Source organism: Lutra lutra, chromosome 13, assembly GCF_902655055.1.
Source record: "Lutra lutra chromosome 13, mLutLut1.2, whole genome shotgun sequence".
In the NCBI taxonomy this organism is placed as follows: domain Eukaryota; kingdom Metazoa; phylum Chordata; class Mammalia; order Carnivora; family Mustelidae; genus Lutra; species Lutra lutra.
In genome coordinates this window covers 2,281,962-2,291,761 of record NC_062290.1, presented here as the reverse complement: position 1 = coordinate 2,291,761, position 9,800 = coordinate 2,281,962, and the positions used below count along the sequence as shown (strand labels likewise).

Here is a 9,800-nt window from a genome sequence, read left to right as displayed (position 1 = left end):
CAGCCACGCTGCCCGCACAGCGCTCCTCCCCTCGGAGACGCTGAGCTTCTGCCCAGGAAGCCTGGGCACCTGTACTTCCCGTCTGCGGCCACACGCTCGGCGGGTCGGGAGATCCAGCACGGTGACACTGACGTGAGAGCTGCCCCGCTCTGGGCATGAAGGCCAAGGCCCTTCCACGCTCATGCTCTGTGGTCCCTGGGGCTGTGGGTGGGGTTCGCCCAACGTCCCAGCAGCAACCACCCAGGGCAGGGGCACTCCCTCCGGACTCCCAGTGGGGACTCGCAGGCCGTCTGTCCCCACCTTCTCCCGCCGTGTTCGCCAAGTGGGACTGCCCTCCCTGTGAGTCTTTTCCCCAGGGAAAAACCGAGTCACAAGCTCCCCGTGGACACGTAAGGCTGGTCTAAATTCGGAGGAAACTGGAGGGCAGCCCACGCACGGACTTCGCAGCGGCCCCCGTGCCTCCAGCAGGTCCCCGAGCAGGAAACGGGAGTCCTGGTGAGATGTCAGGTCCGGCGAGAGTAGAGCGGCTCGGGAGCCTGTGGGGAGGACGGAGAGGGGAGATGCAGCACGCTGGGGCTTCGCAGCCGTCCAGGGGACGTCTGAGCCGGAGTCCGGCCACTCAGGGCAGCCTCGCAGGGCACGGCCACCGCGGAGCCACTCCCGGGGACCCCCATGGAGGACAGGAGCCGGCACGTGTGGGGTGGTCCTACAAGGAACACGCGGGAAGGGTCAGCAACGACGCCACGGCATGGAAGAATCCTGAAAACCCCAGGCCGACCGAGAGAAGCCAGACGCAATAGGATTCTGTGAACAAGGAGCACCCGGAGCCGGCCGATCCGTGGGGAAAGGACGCAGAGTGGTGGCTGCCAGGGCGGGAGGGAGGGGGCGTTCCAGGCTGAGGAGATGGGGTTTCTCTTTGAGTTGAAGAAAATGTTCTAAAACCCGATTGTGCAGACGGTCTCACTTCCCTGTGAATACCCCGTGTGCTTCAGAAAGGTGAACTGCGGTAACGCGCGCGTTACATCTCAGTAAAGCGTCATCCGAAAGCGAGGAACCTGAGACTGGATGGGCGCTTGTCCGGGGCGCTGGGCACGCTCACCCTGCTGGCGCTCTGAGCAAACGGCTGTGGGCAGCCCGGGCATCAGACGTCGGTCTTCTGAGATCTGGGCCCTGCAGAAACTGGTTTGCTTCAGGTCTACCCCGCGTCCTCAAACATCAAAGAACTTCCTGAGGGCGGCACCTGGACACCCGCACTGAGGTCTGCAGGCCCGCGCTGCCTGTTCTGGGAGGGGCACTGGTTCCAGGAGCACCTGACCCCTTGCCAAGCTGCCTGAGCCCTGACCGGCCCCCATGACCCGCCACAGCCCAGGGTGAGGGCTGTGGACAGCTTGAAACTGACTCCCCAGGCCCCGGGTTCCAGGGAGGGTCTGCAAAAGGACGACGTCAAGGTCAACGTGCACCCTCTGGGCTGCAGTCTGTGGGTCTTCGGGGCCGACACGGAAGCCCTCTGCGTTGCCGACGAGGGGGTCAAGGGCCTTGGTTTTCTGGAAGGGGGAGAGGGCTGGCTGACGACTGGTGGGTTTTCCAACATGGGAAAGGATCCGGCGGGAAGCAGCGGAACCAGCTTTTATTTCTAGAAAGGATTAGATGGGGTCTCAATGGGGGCTGTACAATCCCATGTGGAGACCGGTGTCTGTGTGCGCCTCCCCGGGGAGGGTTGGGTGAGATCCTGCGTGGCAGCTTGGGGACCCAGGACGGGACTTCTCATGACCTTTGACTACCCTGGCCTCCGGTGATTAGATGGTGTAGAGGGGAATGCCAGCTGGAGATAACGGGATCCGCGCAAACCCTGCCAGATTTGGAGATGTCCAGCTCCAGGGAGCCCTTTTCCTTGTGACAGCCGCTGTGGGTCCAAGTTCTTCTGCTGTTGTCGCTGGTGCCAGCAGACGCCCTGTTTCGGACGTGCAGCTGATGGGGGGGGCATACACCAGCCAGCTGCTTTCTGGGGATGGAGCTGGTGGCCCTAAAGGCCAACCGCTGGCTGGGGAAGCCAGTGGCCCTACACGGCCACTTGTGGGCCTTTGGGCCACAAGGACCTCCTCAGCGGTAAGAGAACACACACAGGACAGGTGCACTATGGAAGGGCTCGAGTTTGGTCCTGTTGACAGCATCTCTCTGAGCAAATTCCTCGGACTGTGTGGGCAGCACCGACCAACCTGCTAGGTCTCTTTTCTAACGTCTGTGTTGGGACATGAACAGTTCAGAAGCAAGGCTTTCGCACCAGAGTTTGGCTCTCAGACTGTGTGTTTGTAACTGTGCTAATGGATCAATCAATGCCTTGTAATTAATGGTTTCTTAAAAAGTGAAACAGCACAGAGGTGGGTGGGGGACGGGGTCCCTGGGCGATGGACATGAAGGAGGACACTTGATGGAATGAGCGCTGGGTGTTGTATGCAGCTGGTGAATCACCAAATTCTATCCCCAAGTTAATACTACACTATGCGGGGCACTTGGGTGGCTCAGTCGGTTAAGCATCTGCCTTCAGCTTAGGTCACGATCTTGGGAGTCCTGGGATCGAGCCCCGTGTTGAGCTCTCTGTTCAGCCTGGAGTCTGCTTCTCTCTCTCTCTCTCTCTCTCTCTCTCTCTCTCTCTTTCTCCCTCTGCCTCTCCCCTCTGCCCTGCTCATGCTTGCAAGCTTTCTCTCAAATAAGTAAATAAAATCTTTAAAAAGTACACTGTAGGGGTGCCTGGGTGGCTCAGTGGGTTAAAGCCTCTGCCTTCGGCTCAGGTCATGATCTCGGGGTCCTGGGATCGAGCCCCGCGTCGGGCTCTCTGCTTAGCCGGGAGGGAGTCTGCTTCTCTTCCTCTCTCTCTCTCTGTCTACCTCTGTGCCTACTTGTGATCTCTCTCTGTCAAATAAATAAATAAAATCTTAAAAAAAAATTTAAAAAGTACACTGTATGTTAACTAACCTGAATTTAAATAAAAGAAAAAAAAGTGAAGTAAGAAGAAATAGAGAACACCAGATTGCCCTGAAGCCTCTTTACTCCTGCCCCCCACCCCCAGTCCAACATAAAACCCAAGACATTGTGATGTCAGGCCTTGCCTACCACTCAGACATGAGCGGGAGCTCCCTGCGCCTCAGTCTCCAGCCCTACCCCAGGCCTTTCCTCTCTCTGTCTCCTGGGCAGACGGCTTTCCCCCACACTGCGAGTGGTCGCCTCCTTCACTCACATTGATGACCGGATGTCACCTCTTCTTATTTCTTTTTTTAAGATTTTGTTTATTTATTTGAGAGAGAGCGTGTGTGAGAGAGCATGAGCAGGGGGAGAGGCAGAGGCAGAGGGAGAAGCAGGCTCCCCGCTGATCAGGGAGCCCGATGCGGGACTCGATCCCAGGACCCTGGGATCATGACCTGAGCCGAAGGCAGTCGCTTAACCGACTGGGAGCCCCCCAGGCACCCCCAGAGGTGACCTCTTCCTAGAAATCACTCCTGACCCTGCTCCTTTCATCCGGACCCATGAGACACTTACACCACCTGGGGTGCTCTTACAGCTCTGGCATTTTTGCTGTGGTCTGTCTCTGTCCTTGGGTTATCAGCTCTGCCTGGGAAGGGACATCGTCTTCTCTGGCATCTGCCCAGCAGTAGAACGGTGTTTGGCACAGAGGAGATGCTCAACAAATATTTGTTATTATGGGAGGGTGACTGCGGGAGCTGTGCTCATGTCCCTGAGCTGTCGGGGGAGCCAATGAAGTAACCCAAGCCCAGTGCCCAGAACACAGCGCTCAGGAAATGCTGGGTGTTTGACATGTTTTAACTTCTCTGAATTTTCAGGGCGTTCATTATTTTAAAGAATTTTAAATATGTCTTCCTGGGAAAGGAATATGTCCAACGTTCCCCAGTGAGCTGGAGTTTCGAGGATGGAGTCCTGGTACTTTTAAAAGCTGCAACCGCAAATGTCGGCGTCCAGAGAAGACTCAGATGGACTTGGGGCTCCGACGCAGTTTCCAAACGCTCCCGCCCTGGGAGCCCGACGGGAAGTCCGCACGGTCCCTCTTCCGTACTTTCTGTGGTCAGGAGAGCTCCGTATTTCTAAAGCAAAAGGTATTTCCAGTATGCACTGAATGTTTTCAAATCCGCAGATTCCTTGGGGTCTCCTTGGCTCGTTTTTAAAGTGCCGTCAATTCCCTATTTGGAAGGAATTAGGGGGAAGGAGTCCTGGACACCAGGAGCTGCTACACATCACCCTGGAGTTGCCCATGTCAGTCATAGCAGCATAATCACAGAAGCACACACACTTACGCGTTCACACCAGACCGGAGTCTGCAGTCCTGGCCTTGTCTTGGAGGAGGCGTTTTACCTGGGACAGAACCAGGGAAAATCTAAGGGGCCCCGAGAATGCACTGGAGGCTTTCCCGCACACTCCTGGGGGAACGGGTGGTCTCGCTCGCCACCAGGCCAAAACATGTCTTGAGATCAGCTTACCGGTGGTTCCCTAGCTCAGGCCGGCCTCTGAAGTGTGTGTGACGGATGGAGCTCACGGGCAAGTATGAGGGTAGGATGTGTCCCAGCGAGGGCTTGTCCCAGGTCTGCATATATTTCTGTGCGTGTGTATAAGTGTGCGTGCAAGTGTTAGTTTGGGGGACAAAATGCAGTTTTTGCTGCCACTTTGTCCTGCTGAAACTTTGGGGGGAAAATACCTTAGACATTTTAAAAAAACATAGTTCCTTTTCCTTCCCTTAACTATTTACTATATTATGGCTGTGGTTTGCCTCCTGGTCCTATTCTCTGAGCTTCACGTATGCTCAGTGTGGCCCTCCTCTCGAGTGCAGGGGACCTGGGCTAAGTGTTTACATCGGTCATGGCTGCTAATTCCTTTGGAAGTTCTGTGATCTGGGTGTTTCACAGATGTGGACGGCGAGGCTCTCCCACGCCTCCGGGGCCGGGAAGAATGAGGTCCGTGGCACTGGCAGGCACCCCCGCAGCCCGGCTTCTCCAGAACCTTATAGGGAAGCAGGTGGGGGAGTTCCTTTTAGGACCTGAACAGCCCGTCTGGGCCAACTCTGAGTCCCATTTCCAGGAAGCGGAATGCGGACACCCCCTGGGGCACGGCTGCTCCTGTCCCCTCTTGCCTCTCGTGTTTGAGAGCCTGTCCAGAGGCTCCTGGAGCCACAGTGGAGGTGGGGGGTCATTTTGCAATTACACCTTGGGGAGCTGTGAGATGCTGGAGGCTATTCCTGGGAATTGATTTCCTTTAGCACTTGGGTGCCAGTGCATGGCCCCAAGGGGAAGACTTGGGTACTGCTGGTGGGTGCCCAGGCTCCAAGAAATCAAGGGATGTCCCTGGGAACTCGGAACCCAGAGGGGACCACTCAGACCAACCTAGCTGTGGTTCTGGGACAGAGAAGCTCTGTGTCTCCCAGGCCCTGGATTTTTTGGGGGGTAGAAATTAGTCCACCCCCAAAGAATTGGGATTTTAGAGAGAATGAGGGGGGGCATTCGGTCTGGCCCATGACATGGCCAACACCTTTGACACAATGTTTTGGGCTTGAAACGGTGTCTAAGAACACATCGACTATGGTCCCCAAGACTGTTTCAGAGTCGGGGAAGGGTGTCAGTGTGTTCATGATCCCGGGGTAACAGGTCTTCCATCCATCCTCAGTGGGACCAAAAGTTCCAACAAGAGATCCTGTAGGATGAGGCCCCTGAAGGTCACAAGCGGCAGCTGGGGACGGCCTCTCCAACAGACAGGGTAGCTCGTGCTTGCTGGGGTCTTGCTGGGACATGGTGACGGCCTGACGCACATGGGGAACACCTCCAGGACACAAGACTTTCACTGGATCACTTGGGGAGTTTCCTGGGCTTGACTCCCCACACCTTCAGCTCCACACACGGGCTCATCTGTCCAGCTACCGCGGGAGCCCCTACTCTGCGCCGGCAGACTTGCAGGCGCTGAGCGCACAGCTGGGAGCAGATGGCAAGTGTCTTTGCCGAGGGGTGTGGCCCTTCAGTAGAGGGCTGGTGCACGTCTTCCACGACCTGCAGGCTTTGGGGTCCCTGTGGTCTTGCTGCTCCATCCCACCAGAGCAGCCACAGACACGACATGCATGTCACACGTGGCCAGGCCTCTGACGGCTTCCTCTGACGTGGAGGCAGCCAGCCTGTCTGCTGGATGAGCTCAGGCTGTCGTTCTTGGATCCTGCTCTGGCCAACAAGACGGAAAAGACGTCCTACGTTCAAGCTCTACTAAGTCTATTTTTTTAACGCTTCCGTGGAACATCTTGGTCCTTGCTGCTGATCTCAGAGTGTGAACCCCAGCCCTTGACCGCCTGTCACCTCGCAGGAGATGTCAGGACAGCAGAAGACACCCTCTGGGTGGGGGGACTGAGTTGTCATGGCCCGGAGGCCACATGCTGGGGTCCGAAGCCCCAGCACATTGGAGTGAGACTGTGTTTGGGGACAGGAGCCCCTAAGGGAGTGATGTAGGTAGCTGAGGTCACGCGGGTGGGTCCTAATCCGTCAGGACTGGAGTCCTTATAAGCACAGGAGATTGGGATGGAGGGACGGCCCTGTAAGGACACGGCAGAGGACGGTCTACACCCCAGGAGAGGGGCTTCAGGACGTCATCTGTTACGGTCACCAAGCCCGCTTGGAGACCTGCCGTGTCCTGAGTGTAGGAGGCTCCCGAGGGTCCCAGCAGAGGAAGGGATGGGCCTCCTCCCTGCACTGGCCCCGTGAGTGCTGGGAAGGCACCCACCCTTCTCCTTCTTTCTTTGTCCTGCAACAGCCCCAGATGGGCAGCGGCCCCAGTGGCTCCTTTGGGAGGGCACTGGTCTCGATGGAGAGAGCGTGCGGAGCTGCGGCTCAGAGCCCCTCCCGGCCTCCACAAGGTGGAAAATATGCATCAAAACCAGCTGGGGAGGGGGGGCGCGACGTGCCCCCCAGCGGGGCCTGTCTCCAGGAAGGCCAGGCCTCTGGCGGCAGACGCCTGCGGCAGCACACTTGAGCCGGGCCGGGCGTCACGGAATCTGAACGCCGGAGCTCGGGAGTCGTTAGAAAAGCAAACAGCCTTCGGCGGAGCTCCCAGCCCCGGCGTCCACCAGCGCGGCGTGGCCACCCAAGAATGAAGAAGCCCATCGGGGCTTCCAGCGGTTACCGGGCTAGAGAATCAAACTGGCTCGTTTTGTTTGTTTGGTAACTTGCAAACTTCATCTCCAACGGCTGCAGTAACAAAATCTGAGCTGGTGCTGCGGGGAACGTTTTAAGTGAACCAGGGCCCCAGTTCCTGGTGTAGCGCTGCTCGGGCCTGGGGAAGTGTGACCGGAGAGGACTCTTACATCAGTCCTGAAACACAGGCTGTTTTAGAGGCTGAGAGTCAAGAGCGCCAAAGTCTCCGTTTCAATGCCTGGGAACCCCTTCGGGGCGTCTGCCTCTGGGGCCTGGGAACCCCCACGCCACCCCCAGGCGGGGGTCCTGCAGAGACTCAGCCCGAGCCGCTTGCCTCATTTCTGCAGGACGGCCCTACAGGGATGGCTGTGGGACGTGGAGGACAGCACGGCTGTCCTTGATGGCCACACCCGCTCCGCTTGGGCTCTGTCACATGCCTGAGTCTCCGAGACCGCGAGGCCTCAGGGCCCCGTGCCTCTGTTGGGGTGTCCGGCCCCTGTGGGTGCGCGGCCCTCGGGCAGGCAGAGCAGGGCCCGCGGCAGGCACGGGGTGTTAGGGAGTGCCGTCCACGGCCCCCCGAGGTCCCTTCCAGGCTTGACCCGCATGACAGGTGGCGGCCTTGGTGGTAGGAGGGAAGGGGGTGGCTGGCAGATGCCCAGGCCCTTTTCAGATCCCTTTAGAATATGCCAACCTGGACTGAAATGTGAGTTTCCCTGATTAAAATAGCCATTTCGAGCGAGAACTACAAGTGGGAGTGCGTCCCAGCTTCGTGTGCTTGGCTCGCTGGGATGGCAAGAGGGTTTCAGCCCAGGTTGTCCCCAGTACTCTGCTCCACGGGGGCCTGCAGGGCAGGGGGGAAGGGGGCGGCTGCTGGCCGGCTGGACAGCTGCTGGCACGGCCTCGGGAGCCTTGCTGGAGGCCGGGTTCTGTCCTTTCAGTTGGAGCGAGGGCTGGGGACGAGGGCAGTGTGGGGATTTGGGAGTCACGGGGGTCTTTGCCAGAGGCCTCCAGGACCCGCTCGCCCAGCATTTTTTTTTTTTTTAAGATTTTATTTATTTGACAGACAGAGATCACAAGTAGGCAGAGAGGCAGGCAGAGAGAGAGGAGGAAGCAGGCTCCCTGCTGAGCAGAGAGCCCGATGCGCGGGGCTCGATTCCAGGACTCTGGGATCATGACCTGAGCTGAAGGCAGAGGCTTTAACCCACTGAGCCACCCAGGCGCCCCTCGCCCAGCATTTTGACTACAGCCTGCCTCTTGGGGAAAAGTCAGCTCAGGAGTCAGCAGGCTGTGGAGGCTCTGGTTGGGTCTTTGGCAAAGGGGGGCTCAGGAGCCGCAGGACCAGGATACGCCTGCGCAAGTGCCCCCCACCCCCACCCCGTGGCCCCCGGGCCGTGATGCTATCTGTGCCTCACGTACTTGGCTAAGAAGTGTGCATGGGGAAACCGAAGCCAGAGCACATTTTTTCCCCAGTCTTTCCTTCAAGCTTCTGCAGAAATAACTTTCTACAGACAGGCTGGCCGGGGACAGAGGCGTGTTTTGTGTGCAAACAATGCTTGCCTATTCCCCGGGAAACAACACTGGGTTACCAGGCAGCTTTGCTTGGCAGAGCCTCCTGTGGCCGGCCTCTGCGCGGGGCTGCCTCTCCAGCAGCCAGTCAGGCAGGAAGAGAGCAACCCCGACAACAGGAAGCAGGCCGGCCGCTCCGGCGGGTCTCCGGCTTGCCTGCACCCCAGCCCTGATCCCAGCCACCCGGGGTCTCTCCCCTGCGGGAGTGACCTCGGAGCCAGGAGCAGCAGGAGCAGGAGGGGGCAGGAGGCAGGGCTGGGACCCACAATCAGGCCCCTCTCTGCCTGGCAGCAACCCTGAGGACCAACCTGAAGCCCATCCGGGAAGGAGTGGGTGTGGGCCGGGGTGGGGTGCTGCTTTCCTTGCACCTGCCCTGAGGCTCGCCCAGCATCCTTCTTGCACTCCCCAGAGTCCCCGCGGTGTCTGGTTTTTACCGTTACCCCAGGGGTCCCGGCCGCACAGCCTTCCCGCCCACCCTTCCTCCGCGGCTCTCCTGGATGCAACCTCTGGGAAGGGTCTGCTCTCGTCCTCCGTCCCCATCCCTAGAGCGCCGTGTGCTCTTTCGCCTTTACTGGAAGTTCAAGGCTCTGTCTTGTCTGTGCAGCAATCGTGCAGATCTTTAGTTATTTTATTTTATTGTTATTTTTTATTTTTTACGCTGTTTATTCCTAAACTCCTTACTCCCGTGTTGACCCCAACTCCTACAGGTGTAGCTCTTGTAAGCCATGTGCTTGGATGAGGTACCTGGCTTTGTTTGCTGTCGTGTCTTTCTGTTTGTCTGTGGCCCATGTGGAGTGTAGGTGCAGGTCCCTGTTCTCTTACTTCGCAGGAGACCAGGATCCTTGCGAGCCCCCCCGCACCCCCTCCTCCCCTCCGATGCTCTGTGCACGGGCCATGCTGCTCCCAACTGTGGGGGTCAGTGCACGGTCGCAGACCACCCTGGCACAGAAGACCTATGGCACGTCCGTCCCGTGCTGACTTGCCAGTGATGCGCACGGATCCCCAGAAGTCGCGTTTCTGGCCTCTCTGACATGAGCACCCTCAACTTTCCCAAGCCATGCCTGG

General features: G+C 58.3%; 1 pseudogene; it reads left to right on the top strand.

Annotated features, from left to right (window-relative positions):
* The first annotated feature begins 1,350 nt into the window (after positions 1-1,350).
* On the top strand, positions 1,351-9,358 carry LOC125083708 (uncharacterized; annotated as a pseudogene).
* The last annotated feature ends 442 nt before the right edge of the window (positions 9,359-9,800 follow it).